Raw genomic sequence first — 18,761 nt, 5'->3', positions numbered from 1 at the left:
GGTTCTAGCAGCTTACCCAGGTTCAGTTTCCTTGAATGAGGAATTTGGAGGCCCAGGCTGTGCACTCCCCTGCCCTCCTCCACTCTGACGAGCTACCAATACTGTCTTTCCCCGAAAGTAAGACATCCCCCCAAAATAAGACCTACTTCCAGTTTTGCCTCTTGCTGTAATATAAGACATCCCCCAAAATAAGGCCTCCCCGATAATAAGGCCTCCCCAGAATATAAGGCCCCCAAAGCTACCATAAGGCGTCTGACTCCTCTGGAATGTAGCGGCGGGCGCCGCGGCACAGCTCACTGATTGGCCGCAGCACAGCCAGAGCTGTTCAGGCAGTGCAAGGTCTCTTTAAATCAGAGAGCCCGCGCCACCGCCAGGCCAAGCTGCCACCTGCTGCTCGCTCTACCCTGATGGAGTCTGGCTGACTCACAATTAGACAATAAATGTGTACCGTATTCTTCATGGAAAAATAAGACAGCCCCTGGAAATAAGACCTAGCGCAGAAATGTATTATTTTCGGGGGGAATGGGTAAAAGACGCCACACAAGCAGACATCTGGTGTATTTACACACATACACGTATATATACAACCTGAGCCTACTGTTAAGTTGTGGGTGAACATATCAGACGACACAGCGGTTCTTCAAACAGCTCTTGTTTATTCACAGGCCAGAACAGAACTGAACTGAAGGGTTCAGTCAGCCTGCTTATATAGAGCTCCAGTACAACGTAACTGTAACAATTTTCTAAAACTATCCAATCACTGAACGTCACTTTCGATCCCTTATTTGCATAATTATCTACAGGATCCCCCTGCTGGCCCAGGGTGAGAACTTCAATACATAACACCTACAATCGAGGGGCTCACAGTCTTAACATCCCAAGAGGGTCTTGTTTCTCCATAGCCACAGCCTTGGATTACAACAGAAATCAGGCATGGCTCTGTCTCTCTGCTGCCCAGCCTGCAGCCTCCCAGCTTCTTGCTTCTAGCTCACACACAACTCTCAACTCTGCCTTTCTCGTTCTAACCCCCAGCGAGTTGAGGGATGGAGGTTTAGCTTTGCAGCCTCTTGGGCCCAAATCAGGCCTTGCAGTAGAAAGCGGGTGCAGCCAGCAGATTTAAGGACTAAGCCACTTTGCGATGGCCACAAGCCCTGTAGGGCAGGGTATAAATTCTTAGTAAACACACAAGCAATACAGGCAAACAGGACCAAAGACCTGATGGCCATCTTCAAATACCGAAAGAGCTGTCACGTGAAAGATGGAGCAAACTTGTTTTCTTCTGCTCCAGAGGCTAGGGTCTAAACCAATGGCTTCAAGTTACAAGGAAGGAGATTTCAACAAATTATCAGGAAGAACTTTCTGACAGTAAATCGGGTCCTCCCTTAAAGAGGGCACGTACTGCAATGAGACCTGGAAAACCGACACCCTGTGTTGTGGGTGGGTACGATTGGTCAGCCACAACACCCGATTGGTAGGTCCCTCAAAGCTGGGTGCAATCTGGCCAATGGGACGCAGTCCAAGTGGTTCAAGGGACCTATTTATACCCACGCACATGACCCAGAGATTCCTCTTTCGGCGTGTGCATTCAGAACACCCGCCCACCCCTCCCTACTTTTAAGGCTTTGCGCTTGACCTTGCTATGCCATCGTGTGTCGTCTGTCGTTGGGACAGGGGTACCGCAGGAATTTTCCTCACTTGGCTGATTGGCTGTTGCCATTTGGGTTTCACCTGCCGTGTAGCAAATCGTCACAACGTGTAAAGTTGCGGATAGGCTCTGGTTCAGGTGTTAGGGATGGAAGAACGCTCTCACCATCCCTATGTGAAGGGTATTCCGTTAAAGGAATCCAGGGACTCAATGGTTTGGTCAACCCCTGAGATGGTGTTGTGCTCGTGCCCGAGTCCAGCTTTCCGCTTATCCAGGTGTTCACCCTTGGCTGACCTATGCTGGAACCCTGGGTCAGTGCTACCTGCATGGCAGGGAGCTAGTTGAACCAGAACCTATACAACCAGTCACTTTCTGTAATCAATAAAGTTGTGGCCTAAATTCTGCCAAAAACCAAAATTTGAGTCAAGTGTGAATTTATTTAGGGGGGAGGTTTGCGTGGACAGGCGGAGTCCCCAGATCCCCCGCGGTCCCCCGTCATGCGGAATAACGACTCGAGACAACGTGCTATGGGATTAAATTGGCCACAACTTTATTAAATTTCAAATGTGGGTAGACCTTGGCTCAGGCATTGGGCGTTCTCCCTCCCCAGTCCCCAGCTGGGGACCTAGGGAGCATCAGGGTTATCCAGTGTGTGGGGGGGGGGGATGGGCTGGCTCTGGAGAACATATGTTCAAGCAGAGATAGCCGCCCCCGTTACGCCGCCGCCGCAGGGGAGAGCAATGACAACCTTTTGGCGCATGGCCAAAGCCTCCCTTCAGAAACCCCTTTAACGGGGAACCCTGGTATCGCCGCCGCAAAGAGGAAGATGGACTAAAGGATTCCACCCAAGGCCTGATACCGCCAAAGTTGTGACGTTTTGCTACGGGAAAGGCGAAACCTGCCAATGCAGGGAAATTCCTTTCCGGCCCTTTAACAGCGACCTTACATAGCAGCGCCCGCATACCTGTGAAGAAAAGTTAACCTGCGAAACCTGTGAAGAAAAGTTAACCTGCAAAATAAGACATTAACTGAGGGTGGGTAGGGTGGGAGAAGCTCTGGAGCCAAGTGAGGATTCCCAGGTAAGATCCTCCCTCTATTGTGTGGGCAGGTAATCCCTCCCCTACCTGGCCTGGTCTCCTTGGCAACGCTTCCCCCAGGTGGGATTGGGCAAATGACTGAGGTAGGCGGAGACCTCCAGGTATCCCACCTGAGGGAAGGCAAAGCCAAGCCTATGCTGATGGAGCCGCTCCAGATCTAGGGGCTGCACGCGTCCACGCAAAGGGCGCCCCCCATTTTAAGCGGGGAGCGGTCATTCTGGGTCTGAACACACTAGAGCTGTTTGGCAGTGGAACGGATTCCCTCAGGAGGCGGTTGACTCCTTGGAGGCTTTTAAGCAGAGGTTGGGTGGCCATCTGTCACGGATGCTGTACCTGAAATTCCTGCATTGCAGGGGGTTGGACTAGATGACCCTCAGGGTCCCTTCCAATTTTACAATTCCATGATCTCTCAACTCACAGATGTTTCTTGACCAGGAGGAATCATGCTGCTTAATTCCACACAGGATTCTGGGGAAAGAGAGCAACATCAGGACCAGGATTAAAAGCCTGGTCCCTCTCTCAAGTCAACACACCGTAGCTCTACCCATACGTAAATCATGTACAAGGCTAATGATTCATACTTATTAGAGCCCTGATATCGCTCTCCTAGATACTATGTGAGGACAGCTGAGAGGCCCAATCTGTGCAGTGCAGGCCACGGCCTTTGCAAAGGCATGTATGTACCAGTAGCCCAGGGTGCTATGTGGTGGTCCAGACCTTGTGTGAAAGGTAAGTTCCTAGCCATTCTGGGAAGAAGCCACTTTGAGTTCTAGAGTATCTGTGCAGAAACTCAAGCCTTGATTTCAAGAGGGAAGGATTTGTGCATGGATAGATCCTTACTTTGTTTTCATGTCAGTAACATTAAAGCTATGAATGTACACCACCATGTATCACTGAAACCAGCAATTTATGCTAAGCAAATATGCACTCAAGCTTGTTGAAGCACAAAATGTATTTCTTCTGCCCTCAAATGCTGTGATTACTGGGAGAACATGCAAGCAAATAGCCTGATTTAACAAACTGTAGGGCTTGAGGTTTAGCTGATTTGGTTAACCAAAGCATGTCAATTACACTGCAGAAACCAGCATCTAAAAGGCAGCAGAAGCAGACATTTCTTCCCTATTTTGTGACTCACACACCCTTTGCCATGTGGAAGCATGCGTATTTATTTATTTATTTATTTATTTGCTTGCTTGCTTGCTTGCTTGCTTGCTTGCTTGCTTGCTTGCTTTCTTGCTTAGTTACTTACTTACAAAGCTGTTTGGAGTTTCGGGCAAAGCCAGTGAACCACATGGGAATCTACTGGTGTGGCTAATTCTCCTCAAAGACTGAAACATTTTACTTTGTAAAGAAAAGAGTGTATCCATAGTTACTGTCATTGTTCAAGTTTGTGACAAAGAACGTGTGTACAGACAGACAGACACAGGCAGACACACACATACACACACTTGTGTTACTGACCAAATCCATTCTCCCTACTAATCTCCTGAGTACCAGGAGAGTACCTGCCACAATACAAATATTGCAAGCAAGACAACATCACAGCATACACTCCAACATTTCTCTGATGAAAACAGGAATGTCCTATTCCATAACAACAACAACGCTATTATTTATACCATGCCTACCCGACTGAGTTGCCACAGCCACTTTGGGTGGCTTCCAACATATATAAAACATAATAAAACATTAAACATTAAAAAAAAAACTTCCCTATGTAGGGCTGGCTTCAGATATCTTCTAAAGGTTGTATAGTTACTTACTGTATGTCCTTGGCTCAGGGGTCGCATAACTCCATACCCTCCAACATTTCTCCGATGAAAATAGGGATGTCCTAAGGCAAGCATCCCCAAACTCAGCCCTCCAGGTGTTTTGGGACTACAACTCCCATCATCCCTGACCACTGGTCCTGTTAGCTAGGGATGATGGGAGTTGTAGGGCCACAACATCTGGAGGGCTGAGTTTGGGGATGCCTGTCCTAAGGAAAAGCAGGACATTCCAGGATCAAATCAAAAACTGAGACAGCTTCTGTAAATCTGGGACTGTCCCAGGAAAATAGGGACACTTGGAGGGTCTGTCACAGCATAGATCTGCCTTGACGTTATTTTGCAGCATCAGGTCCAGCAAGTAGGACTCTCATGCAACCTAGAAAGTGAATCAATCACAAGCAGAAGTGAGCAAGGCGACTTGTCGCCAACACCCTCTCCACCCTTAGTACAGTTCTGATTGCATCACCTTGAAAAGAATATTGTAGGGTTGGAAAGGGTTAGGGTTGGGGTTCTGTGTAAAGTTTCTGACACTTTGCTCCTGTAGGTTGCAGTGATGACCACCGATTTGGGGAAGGTTCTCAGACAGGGTGGAAGGAGAAAGAATTTGCCCATGTGAAGACCACCTGGTGGAAACCCTTACACATATGGTTCTCAATTTTAAACTATATCCTGTTCTCCGTCAGCAATTTCTAGATCAACTCTGTATCCCCAATTGGAAACCAGAGTTGGAGATCATACATTTTCTATTACTGGAGAATGATCAGGAGCTCACCAAGTTAGTGGCTAAATATTTCTATTTGGTTTTTTGTCGTCGAAATACACTGCAGATGTCTGATCTCCCTGGAGACCAAGAGATGTGACCATAGACTGCTCTGCCTCCTTTCTTTTAGCAAATGTTTTGTGCCACTGGGGAAGTGGTAATTCTGTATTGATTTAGTTACAGATAGGTAGCCGTGTTGGTCTGCCATAGTCAAAACAAACAAACAAAAATATATAGTGAGAAGGTGGGGAGGGGTATTACTCAGAAGATTGAAGTGTTCTCCTACTGGTTTCTCTGTCTTGTGATTCCTGATGTCCGATTTATGTGATTCGGACATCAGGAATCACAAGACAGAGAAACCAGTAGGAGAACACTTCAATCTCCCAGGACATTCTATACAAGATCTCAAAGTAGTTGTTTTACTACAAAGGAATTTCAGAAATAGACTGGAAAGAGAAGCTGCTGAATTACAACTTATCACCAAACTTAAAACCATGGAGAAACCTGGCCTGAACAAAGACCTTGGATTCTTATCTCATTATACATGACAAAGCCATTTTTCACCTTTTCACCCCTTGCTTCTCCCTGTAAGACCTATTGCAGTCGTTAAGAGTCGTCAACAGGCTCATCACAGCTATCTGCCAACCACCCATTCCCACCACCCTTCTGAGTAATACCCCTCCCCACCTTCTCACTATATAGAAGGGTCTGGAAACTTCTGTTTCAGTGTATCTGAAGAAGTGTGCATGCACACGAAAGCTCATACCAAGAACTGACTTAGTTGGTCTTTAAGGTGCTACTGGAAGGAATTTTTTTTTTCTGTATTGATTTGTTTTGGATGTTGTATGTGATGCCAACAAAAGGTTTGATGATACTGGATAGTTTTAAAGGAGGATTCATGGAATTTAAGGTGATCAATGGCTACTAGCCATGATGGCTGTTCTCTGCCTCTGCAGTCTGAAGCACTAATGGTGGAAACTGCAAGAGGGGAGGGGGCTCTTGTGCCAGGTCTTGCCTGAGGGTTTCCTGAGAGCCAGTGTGGTGTAGTGGTTAAGAGCGGTGGACTCATAATCTGGTGAACCGGGTTTGATTCCCCACTCCTCCACATGCAGCTGCTGGGCAACCTTGGGCTAGTCACACTTCTCTGAAGTCTCTCAGCCCCACTCACCTCACAGTGTGTTTGTTATGGGGGAGGAAGGGAAAAGGAGATTGTTAGCCGCTTTGAGACTCCTTAGGGTAGTGATAAAGCGGGATATCAAATCCAAACTACTACTACTACTACTACTACTACTCTTCTTCTTCTTCTTCTTCTTCTTCTTCTTCTTCTTCTTCTTCTTCTTCTTCTTCTTCTTCCCAGTCATCTGGGTGGCCACTGCAAAAACAGGATGCTGTGCTAGATGAGCTATTGGCCTGATCCTGCAGGCTTTTCTTATGTTCTAATGCAAACCATGTGCAACTTGCTAATACTTTGATGTTTGGGTTTTGTGACATCCTATTTGTAGCTGAACGGTTGCATGTCGTGGTCCCCAGGCCACCCCAAATAACTCAGACAACACACAGAATTTTTGTTTAAGGGTTTTGGCATAATTTTGGCCACAACTTTATTAAAATACAAAAAAATGTGAGTGGTTGCTTAGGCATTGGTTGTGACTATCTGCCCCCCAGTGGGGGACAGACTGACATTTCGCAAGCCTGCGAAAGTCAGAAAACCTGCCCTCAGCCTTCCCCAAATGCAACCAAGGGCTCTTGTGTGGCCCTAGCCCCTTGACAGGGTTCGGACAAATGCAATAGTGAGCTCCTGTATTCCTTTAACGGAATCCCTTGCAGCAGCAGCATTAGAGGGGCAGGCACAGCCAATCCATGCCCCTCAACCAACCAAACCATAAACCAATGCCTAACTGCAACCTTACAAGTTGTGACGATTTGCTACGCAGCAGGCAAAAACCAAATGGCCCCAGCCAATCAGCCAGATGGACAAAATTCCTACTGGGCCCCTGCCCCAAGAGCAGACGACCGCATGACAGGCATAGCAAGGTCAAAGCAAACAACCCTAAATATAGGGAGGGAGGATGAGCAATCCGATGCAGGGAGCAAAAAGAGGAAGCTCTACACCTCGTGCAGGGAGTTTTAACATTTCTGGCTGTCATTCATCAAATGGCAACATTAACATCTTCCCAACAACAAGGGAAGCCCAATCACAACAGTGGCCAATGATCAATTAGCCCCGCCCCACAACTTTGGAGTGTCCTGTCGGCCCCACCGCAACACGTGCTCTCCATGAAGAAGAACACGCTTTGTTTTCTTTTTAAGCAGCCTAATTGTAAGCGTATTCTAATTAAATGAAAATTTCAGTTTAGAGCAATTGTAAAAAAAAAAATAAAATGCATATTTGAAAGTAACTCTCGTGTTTGCTTCCAGCAGCATTAAGAAAATGAAAGATAGGATGCAGGAGCAGCTCAGATTTTGCCAGATTTATTAAGCTCTTGAGTTCCAAGTTTCTTTGCTAAATATAGAAGCTCTGGTTTTTCGTGCGGATTTTCCATTTGGCAAAACAAAGGCTTCCATCTCCGTTTGGCAAACGAAAACACCGGTTCAGCAATTTAACACAGGCCTAGCTTATACATGCAGCAGAATGAATGGGGAACTCTGCTTGCATTGAAATGAATGGATTATTCCACTTCAGGCTGTAAAAACAGGCCATTCCCTATATTACTGACATTAGCTGCTCAAGCGTGATTTAGTAGAAAGGCAGGATATACGTTTAACAAATAAATAGTCATATACACAAAAGGGATCACTAACCTGCTGAAATAGCATCCAAGGGGTGTTACAATCCTTGAAAAGGCATTTGCGATTCCCAAGAAGAAGAGTTTGGATTTGATATCCCGCTTTATCACTACCTGAAGGAGTCTCAAAGCGGCTAACATTCTCCTTTCCCTTCTTCCCCCACAAAAAACACTCTGTGAGGTGAGTGAGGCTGAGAGACTTCAGGGGAGTGTGACTGGCCCAAGGTCACCCAGCAGCTGCATGTGGAGGAGCGGGGAAGCGAACCCGGTTCACCAGATTACGAGTCCACCGCTCTTAACCACTACACCACACTGGCTCTCCTCCAAGTGCCATCAGCGTCGTACAGCAAGCGTCCTATGCTTCAGTGTTGCTCTGGGACCCCTGGCTTACCCCAGCAAATGCCCGAGATGATGCACTGATCCTTGAAACCTTTGCATTGCTGCATCTGTTGCATGTGGCTTGGGCAAGAACAGTATGGACAGAAATCAGCTTCCCTACAAAAACAAATCTGATTTCACATCCATCTGAGTTGTCCCATGGTGTCAAAAGCAGTTGACAGATCAGGGAGCACCAGCAGGGTCAGGTTCACCATGTATAACAGTTTATAACAAAATTGTTATAAAGCTGTGACAAAGTAATACACAATACCAATAGTCAGGGCTTTTTTTCCAGCCAAAACTCAGTTCCGGCACCTCTCAGGTGGGTGCCGTTGCCATTATACGATAACAGCAAGGGTGTTCAGGGTGAATTCCAGCATCTCTTTTTCTAGAACATGGGCCAGCAATCTTTTTCAGCAGGGGGCTGGTCCACTGTCCCGCAGACCTTGTGGGGGGGCAGACTATATTTTTTTGGGGGGGGAAATGAACGAATTTCTATGTCCCACAAATAACCCAGAGATGCATTTTAAATAAAAGCACACATTCTACTCATGTAGAAACGCCAGGCAGGCCCCACAAATAACCCAGAGATGCATTTTAAATCAAAGGACACATTCTACTCATGTAAAAACACGCTGATTCCCGGACCGTCCGTGGGCTGGATTTAGAAGGCAACTGGGCCGTATCCGGCCCCCGGGCCTTAGTTTGCCTACCCATGTTCTAGAAAAATAGCACGCCAGTAGTGAAAATCAAAATAGATAAAAAGTACCCTAAGCAGGGGCCAGGAGCAGGCATGTGGAGGGCCAGGGGGGCGTAGCCCCAGGCACATGTTTTTTAGGGGGCACAAGCAGGGATCCTGCTCTGCCACCTTGCCCCCGGCCCCCTTGCTGAATGGCCGCTCAGCCAGCGTTGGGGTGGGACGTGCCCTCCATGGGCTGCGTTGGCTGGCTAGGCTCCCCATGTGTGGGCAGGTGGTCAGGCACACACAGCCCCATGAACCCTCACAAACACCTTGTGAATGCTGCACCTGGGGCAGCGAGGGTTGGGCTGACATGCCAACGAAGGATGAACCGCTACTGGCAGGGGTGGATTTAGGGCTGTGAGATCGGAGCGCACACACTGGGCGCTGAGCTGAGGGAGCACCATTTTTAAGCCTGGTAAGCAAAGCCCAGGATTTGCGGAAGGAGACGTAAGGCTCTGGCAAGGTCCTAGAGATCTCCCACCTCCTTCCCAAGGCCTGGTTAGCACTTTCCCACCTTTGGGAAGGAGGTAGGAAGGCTTTGGAACCCTCCCATTGCCCTCATGCCTCCTTCCCAAAGCCAGGTGTCTCCTTACCTGCTTTTGGGAAGGCTGCATGAGGACAGGGGGGCATCAAATTTTGGGCTCCTGCAGGACTCCATGGTACAGTGGTACCTCGGGTTACAGACGCTTCAGGTTACAGACGTTTCAGGTTACAGACTCGGCTAACCCAGAAATAGTACCTCGGGTTAAGAACTTTGCTTCAGGATGAGAACAGAAATCATGTTGCAGCGGAAGGCCCCATTAGCTAAAGTGGTACCTCAGGTTAAGAACAGTTTCAGGTTAAGAACGGACCTCCAGAACAAATTAAGTTCTTAACCCGAGGTACCACTGTACCCAAGTCTGCCACTGCCCTAATGAGTGTTGGAAATGTAAAAAAACTCTTTGAAAGTGCCCAATAGCAAAGCAACATTGGGAAAAGATTAAAAGGAGAGTGAAAGCCATTTTCAAGTGTGCAATCCCGTTAAAGCCTCTTTTTCCTTTTTTTAAATAGGATAAAGCATTACGTCAGTCGATCACATAGCTCACATATGATAATAGTGTCCAGAGTTTCGTATACAAAAAATTGAGATTATTATTTTTTTACCTCACACCACTGCAGTCACTGCCTTGCAGCCTCCTTATAGTAGCACACAGTAAACGTTTGGGAAACCCTTGAGATCTTCAGTTTGTTGCTTTTGAGATAAAATAGGCTGTAAAATACACAACAGTGAGTAAAGGAAAGACTCTGTGCCTGGAGTGGATTGCTTGAACATATACAGGGAATTTTGTCCTTCTGGCCAGGAGCAGTTGGCAGAAATGGTTGAGGAAATCAACTGCTATGACTAATCCTGGGAGAAGATCAGGTAACTGAGCAAATGGAAAGAATTGAAGTGTCTTTCATAGTTATATCATCAGTTTCTCCTGCATTTGGGTTTGAGGCCAAATCACCTGAAGGGGAAAAGCAGGGAATATGAAGCGTTTAACCTCTATACAAATTGACTTGTGCAGAAATTGGATATGGTATTCCTGTTGCTGTTACTCTTCACATCCCCCCCCCCAAAAAAAACCCCAGTTTGGAACATTAAGTCTTTGGAAGGCATTCTGCAATCCTTGGGGAACTCTGATGTAAACAATGATAATGAGCAAATGACCAAAATATGCATTTATAGCTCAAAATTGTGAAAGAGTTGCCCAGTTATTTCATGTGTTTTTACTTTATACCAAACATTTTGTAATTGGTTTGGAAAGTGCCTATGTAGCTTTCCTCCCAATGCCAATAGAATAAATCTGGGAGGAGAAATTTTTATCAGGATCACAGTAGAGGAAAGAGTTGAATCCCACCCTCCAGCCCTACACAGTCCTGATTTTGCTGAGGCTGCAGGCAGCAGCTGAGGAATGTATGTTCCTTATTAAACCATATGTGCTAGTGACATAAAGCATATTTAACATCCTATTGAGTTTAGCCCTTTGAACATTCACATGGTACACAGTATTTCCTGGTCAAGCACTTTCTTCTCTGTTTTTTAGTAGCCTCTATAAACAGATGGGGACGCAGGTGGCGCTGTGGGTTAAAGCCTCAGCGCCCAGGACTTGCCGATCGAAAGGTCGGTGGTTCGAATCCCTGCGGCGGGGTGCACTCCCGCTGCTCGGTCCCAGCGCCTGCCAACCTAGCAGTTCGAAAGCACCTCCGGGTGCAAGTAGATAAATAGGGACCGCTTACCAGCGGGAAGGTAAACGGCGTTTCCATGTGTGGCTCTGGCTCGCCAGAGCAGCGATGTCACGCTGGCCACGTGACCCGGAAGTGTCTCCGGACAGCGCTGGCCCCTGGCCTCTTGAGTGAGATGGGCGCACAACCCCAGAGTCTGTCAAGACTGGCCCGTACGGGCAGGGGTACCTTTACCTTTACCTTTATAAACAGATAGTTAACGCCTTCTCCACAAGTTCTGAAAGGTGAATCAGTGCTTTTGAAATACGAATATGAGGTACAGAATTGCCAGCTAAAAGCGAAATGATTTTGCTTGCAATGAAAGCAAAAAGAATGTTAATACTACAATCATTTGTTATAGAGGGCTCAAAGCATATTTTCGTTGGGCCAATAAAGATATTGCCCTACCAGGGTATTTTAAAACAGTGTGCATCTTCTGTGTGCTAACAGATGGTTTTAACTGAAAATTATAAAAATGGGGTCAGAACTAGCAGTGCATTCTGGAGAACTTTGTTGGTCCAAATAGGAAAAGTGAGTGAGTTGCTGCAGTTTTGTTGGAAATAAAAATAATATTTTAAAATGCTTTTAAAAGGACAAAAACACAGGAATTCCTGAGAAATAGTTTGGCCTCAAAATTACCATAATTCTTCAGAAATGAGTAGTCAAATAATGTCAATTCCAATGAAAATGTGATGCCGCAGCAACAACAACAACCTCCCCCCATCCTACCAGGAACCTCTCCACTGGGGACAGAGAGCTTTCTGGTGAAGGGATAGCAAAAGGCAGCTGCTGTCTCTGCCTTCAAGCAGCCAAATTCCAGTAGCTTGCTTGACTTGCTCCTGGACAGCAGACATATATTTTCAACTTCACATCATGTGGCTTCTCTGCAGATGCCCAATCCAGCAGCTAAAGATTTCCAACCGCCACCACTCTCTCTGTCCTCCCCCTCACCAGCAAGCACTCTTCTCAACTGATGCCTTTAATCAGGCCCAACTATTGATGGTCTCCTGTCGCTAGTGCCACCATTGCCATCCTCTGTGCCCAGGAAGGGTTTACACCCCATTCCCCCACTGTAAGGCAGGTAAGCCTCCACCACGAACCTAGCAAGTGACTCTAGTCACCTTTCATTCTACCAAGGCCCAGGCCCAACAGCATCAGTCATGGGGCAGGCAGTCTGCCATGCAGGTAGACCACAATCCATGTCACTAGGGCGGTGGCACCACGGCAACACCCACAAGGGACTGCTAGGACTCCTAGCCCTCCAATGGGAGGGCACAAAGCATTATACCACAACATCGAGACCATTGGCCTGGAGAGGAGTAGAAACCTTGGAACCATGAACCGATCATGCATCCAGTGCCTGGAGAAGGTATCCCACTACCATCCTCCTCACCCCAAAGCAGGGATGGATGATGCTGTGATAGGAATTTTGAGGTCTTAAAGGTAAAGGTAAAGGGACCCCTGACTATTAGGTCCAATCGTGTCTGACTCTGGGGTTGCGGCGCTCATCTTGCTTTACTGGCCGAGGGAGCCGGCGTACAGCTTCCGGGTCATGTGGACAGCATGACTAAGCCGCTTCTGGTGAACCAGAGGAGCGCACGGAAATGCCGAAGCGGTAATTATTTATCTACTTGCACTTTGACGTGCTTTCAAACTGTTAGGTTGGCAGGAGCAGGAGTGAGCAACGGGAGCTCACCCCGTTGCGGGGATTTGAACCGCCAACCTTCTGATCGGCAAGTCCTAGGCTCTGTGGTTTAACTCACAGTGCTGCCCGCATCCCTTTGAGGTCTTAAATATATATAAAATGTTCATAAATGTGCCAACCAAGCACTTACATAGATCAGCACAGGAAGACTGACCTGAAATCATTTTTTATTCCCTGGTGTTTTCTCTGCAAGGAGGGGGGGTCAGGGAGCCTTCCCATTGTCTCAGGAATTGAGTATTCAGCATTTTAATGGGTGACAGACTATCAGGAAAGGCAATCAGGAAAGGCAATCAGATAACCTGGCAGACAAGAAAAACAACAACACCTTTTCTGTAATGTAGATATGATGTTTGTGGGGGGTGGTCTTGGGTTACACCCCTTCTGTGATGTATGTATGATGTATGGAGGGGTGGTCTTGAGCTCCAGGGCACGGAATTTAAAATGTCTATATAAGGCCTTGCGCGCCATTTTTCTGGGTTCCTCCTCCTTTCCTGCGTGTGAGGGGAGCACCCTGTTGCAACAGATCAATAAAGATCAAGTTTACTAGCTGCTTTGCTTCTCAATATTCTCTGGTTGGCCTCTGTTATTTTCTCCTACCAATAGGGAACCTACATAAGGACTCTATATGGGCTCTTGGATACCCCATAAGGGGGAAAGGGCAGATTTTTGTTTATAACAATGCCTCCATTGACCAAAGTAACCACACCTACTTCTAGGACCCATGGTGATGGTCTTGTGCTCTGAAATGGCAGGGGCAGGGGTCACTGGAAGGAGCATCACTAGCTTCTCTGGTAGCAGCACAGCTTGCTCCCTATGAACCTCAGCCACAGGAACTTCATTAGCTCAGGCCAGATTCCCACCGTCATCTTCTGCAGCTGCTTGGCGGAGTAGAGGTAGAGGCAGGGAGGAAGGAAAGATGGTCACAGAAGCACCCCTGTCCTGCACCACTAGGAAGAGCCACCTGTTAGATTAAGCCATTTTCGACCTGGGAGGAGAGGGGGTTGCGGGCAGAAATCCCTCCCACATCACACACGTGGGGGCTGTCCCTTGCCCCCGCGTGATCAGGGAATCCCCGGACGTGTCGGCAACCCGGCCCACCAATCAGCGGACCGGGGAGGCGTGGCCTGGCCTATTTAAGGCCAGGCACACCCGGGGACCGCCCTCTTTGCCCCTTCTCAGCCGAGCGGTTTGCCCATCCCACCCACCCTTTAGGTTTAGCTAGCTTTGACCTTGCTATGGACTTCGGTTGGTCGCCGCAAGGGGCCTGGTAGGAATTTTTCCAAGTTGGTGCACTTCGAGCCTTTTGGTTTTTTCGCCTACCTTGTAGCAAACGTCACAACTTATTCAGTATTGGCGGTTAGGCATTGGCAGGGGTTAATTGTTATGCAAATGAAGTGGGGGGAGGAAGCGCCATCACCTTCCCCAAAATGAAAGGGTAGTCCGGTAGAGGACTCCGGGGGGGCGTTGCCTTGTCCGAAACCTAGGGAGGTAAGGGCCTCCGGCACGCCCCAGAGTGGTGACACCCGTGGGATCCTAGTTGGCGTACTTCAACAGGACTCCCACGGCTTGTGGACAACCCTTCCCGGTCCCCATGCCGGGTAGTCGATAGGAGCCAATGCCTAAGGCCAATACCTTCCAATTCTGTAATCAATAAAGTTGTGGCCTTTTTATGCCCATTAACCTTAAATACTGTGTCCAGTGTCTTCATTTCACATGGGGGAGGGTACTTGCCACGCAATCCAATCCCATGCCACACACTGCCTCTTGGGGCACAATTGAAAGAAATATCTATTTGTCTGGCCCCCATGGAATGAAGTGCATGCTGGAATGGGCAAGCTCCCATTGGTTAGATTTGCCCCTGCCCTCATCCACCTTTAAACAAACATTCCCCATGGAAATATTTAGGCTAGAATAAATCACAGACTCTTGGTGAAGATTTTACTCACAGTTTCCAGACACTACCACAAACAAGTCTCCATCTACTGCCGATAAAATTAAGATGAAAAAAATGTTCCAAATGACTTTTAAAAGAAAAGCACTTTGTTTCCTTACAAAAAGGATCTTGAGAGATTGTTCTAAAAAGAATGAAGGGAGACTGAGAAAGGGAGAGCAGAGCCAGCCGACAGCCTGCTAATCCACTTACTACCTGAGCTATGGGCTCAGACTACCTCTTTCATCCACACGTGTGAGTCAGTAACTGTATATTACAGCAGGCCAGTTGTGCCAGAGTAAGCTGCCCCCCACACCTTCCCAGTCCCCTGGCATGCCACTAACCCAAAACTGAACTATGTTACCAATAGATTCTGAAGGAAGGGGAAGTTTGTTTGTTTTAACAGTGAGAGCCTAGCAGGGTGCTAGACAAAAAACCTGATCACTCATTCTGTAGATTCAGAATTTTCAACTTTTGCCGAGTATGCCTTGTGGATTCCCCTACTCAGGTAACTTTTGGGGGAACTGTTTCAAGAATTCTCTAGAAAAGTGAGTTAATATCTTGCCACGCTTAACACACTAGATTTGTGTGCAGTTCAGATGCAGGTGTTTGGAAGTTTCCCAGTCCTCAGTGTATTTATTTCCCAGGAAGACAAATTGAAGAGCTTTGGCTTCTTTGTCAAGGCAATGGCAGGATTTCCCTTGAGATATTATCTGATATTCTCAGAAGTTGTTCCCTGCAGAGAATTTTACTGCAGGTCCCACTCCCACCCTTGGCCACTGTTTGAAGAAGTTGCATGCAACTAAATTCCAAAGTATTAAATGCTTGGTTTGGAACAGAAATGTTTTATTTAGGTTGGTTCTTTCCCCAAATGGCTCCTTTACGTTCATTCAGATAGATTTGCGGACTGTCAGTTGTTCCATGTGTCGCACCACTGCAAAGCAAATTAACACAATGGCTAGATGTGAGGCTCTCCATGGGAAGCAGAACTGGGGATAAATATATCATTTCCAAGAAACATGTTGTGCTGGCCTCATTCGAATTGCCTAATATCCCTTCTGGGCCTAGAGATTTTGTTGTCTCTTTTTCTGCTTGACCGCCCTGGGTTGATTCCTTTTCAAATGATCTTCAGTAGTCAGTTTTGTTCTCTCTGTGTCTCCTTTTGAGCAGATCAAGCCATTTTGAATAGGGCCCAGCAATGTTAACACTGCAGGCTAGATCCTAACATAAAATATTGAGTTGAAAGGGAAAACCAAACGGATCAGACAGTACTGTACAAAAAAAGTTAAAGTTAGACATATGTCTGAGACAGATGTAAAATATTGGCCAGTCAGCATATTAGTTAAACACAGACTGCTGAAGCTGTCAAATGGGAGTTATAGTATGGTATCTCTGGCAAATCTTCAATACGTCAGCAGGTTCTGAAGGGACTGGAGGAATAATGTGCTGTAGAAATACATAATATTTCCACATTTCTGTCTCACACGCACACTCTGTCATATTTAAATGGTCTTTAGGTTATTTTTAAACAGGTCAACGTATATGGGAGATTGGGGATATGAAAGATCCTTCTTCATTGCCTGTAGATGATAAAACTACTTCTCAAGAAACCCCCCTGGATTTGGAAAATCTAAGTAATCACAGGCCAATCTCCCCTTGTTGGGCAAGGTTCTTGAGCAGGTGATTGTGGACTAGATCTAAGTGCTCCTAGAGGAAACGGATTTTCTAAATCCATTTCCTCTGAGGTTTAGGCCTGGTTTGGGTACAGAAATTGCTTTGGTTGCCCTGTACGATGGCTAAATATGTCAGAATCGCTTCAGGTAGTATGAAGATGTCTCCAAGATGCTTTATTTACATCATGGGTGTCCAGGTATATGAGTAACTTCCCATTTTCCTTTTCTGTAATTACAAGACTGCTTACTCAGTCCAAGGGACTGAAACCCTAGATATCATTCCTGCACTTTCCAACTGAGTCAAGGTGCACTTTATTGAGTATTGCAAAAGGAACCTTTTGACACTCATTTCTAACAGGAACTACTGCTGGTAAGGTCCATCGGGCTCAGCAAGACAAACAAAAATGTCAGAGTATATAGAAATAGCTACTCCTATGTCAGAAATTCAACCCAATAAACAAGGTCTGGTGTCTCACAAGCTGCTCTGTCCAATATTGGAAGGGTTGAAAAGCTTGTGGTGAGTCGAGGACCCGCCACCCGCTTAGGGATAAATAAGACACAAGGACACATGTATTTGAGGTAATGGGCTAAATAAGGCCACAACTTTATTGGTCACAGCATGTGAGTGGTATTGGATCTAACAATCTATACATGACTCCACCCCGTTCAGTCATTCAAGGGTTAACAACCCATGGGAGGAGCTTGTTGATGCAGATACAACTGGAAGCTTCCCCTGATGTCACCGGGGGTCGTGCCATGGCACTAGCCATGAGCAGGGCATTGGACAGGATCCACGACCGCCAGATCCCTTTAACGGAATACCCAACAAGGGGAGGGGTAGGTGATGGCCACAACCTCCCCTCCAACACCACACATATTTCAATGCCTAACCTCCAATACCCGAAAAGTTGTGACGCTTTTGTTACAAGGTAGGCAAAAAACCAAGAGGCTAGTGCCGATTTGCCAAATGGATAAAAATTCCTACCAGGCCCCCTGGACAACCAAGGCAACCGACCAAAGTCCATAGCAAGGTCAAAAGCAAAGATATGGCCCTATTGGCTGGCTAAAGGGCGCGGCGCGGCAGCTGGGATAACTGAGGCAGGGGGCCAAATAGCCCCCCTGCCAAAACAGGAACCGGCTCCCGCTCACAACCCCTCCCCTCTGGTAGGAGGAGAGGTCTTATAAAAAACAGTAGCCTGGCTGTTTTCTGTAGAACACAGATTTAAGAACGATGGTCCCCAATGACTGTATCTGAGGTCCAGCATAAGCCACAAGGGTTACAGCATTCTTAGTTAATTCTTTCCCTCCAGATAATTATCAAAGGGTTTAACAGGCAAAATATTCCCCTCTGCTCCTGTATTCAGTCAGAATTTCACTGGAAGTCTCTGGAAGGTTAAACCAGCACACTGTCCAATCCCCTTGGCTTTCAGGCTGCTAAGCGGTATTATGAGCTAACTCCCATTAAGCTACTGTTGAAATCAAGCTCTTGATCTTGAGTTGAAATTCTTGTTTTTGCTAGAACCTAATGGCTTTAATTGCCTTACCCTGGTATAATGGTTTTTCATGGCACATTTGTGCCAAGTCTTTGCAAATGTTAGTTTTATACTGCATCACAGTGGGGACACATATCCACTCTGGTTTGGTCATATCTATATTTAGGTTGTGACTTCTCAGAGTCCATGCAGGAAACCCCTAATTACTGGATGTGGCTCCTTGCCAGATATTAAAGAAGATGTCATGGTGTTCAGTTGAACTCTTGCTACTTCTGTTATGTTGCACTTTTCAATTGTTCCAGAGAAAAATCAGATTCCCTTGGGAGCTTTTCCTCCTTCACACTGAAATAATCTTATCCTCTGTGTATCATTGACTGCAGGGCCAAATCAACCATTACTAGCACTAAGTCTGAGTTGGGTAGCAAACTGTTCAGTAACGTCTGCATGAAGCTGCATACGATTTCATCATCATCGATCTTTATTACGGTCCAGAGACCCAACAAATCGTTACAAAGCAATATACAATCCATACAGCCTAC

Source organism: Podarcis gaigeae (assembly GCF_964106915.1).
Source record: "Podarcis gaigeae genome assembly, chromosome: 17".
Taxonomy (NCBI): Eukaryota; Metazoa; Chordata; class Lepidosauria; order Squamata; family Lacertidae; genus Podarcis; species Podarcis gaigeae.
The sequence above is the reverse complement of the archived record's forward strand: the minus strand, read 5'-3'. Positions refer to the sequence as shown.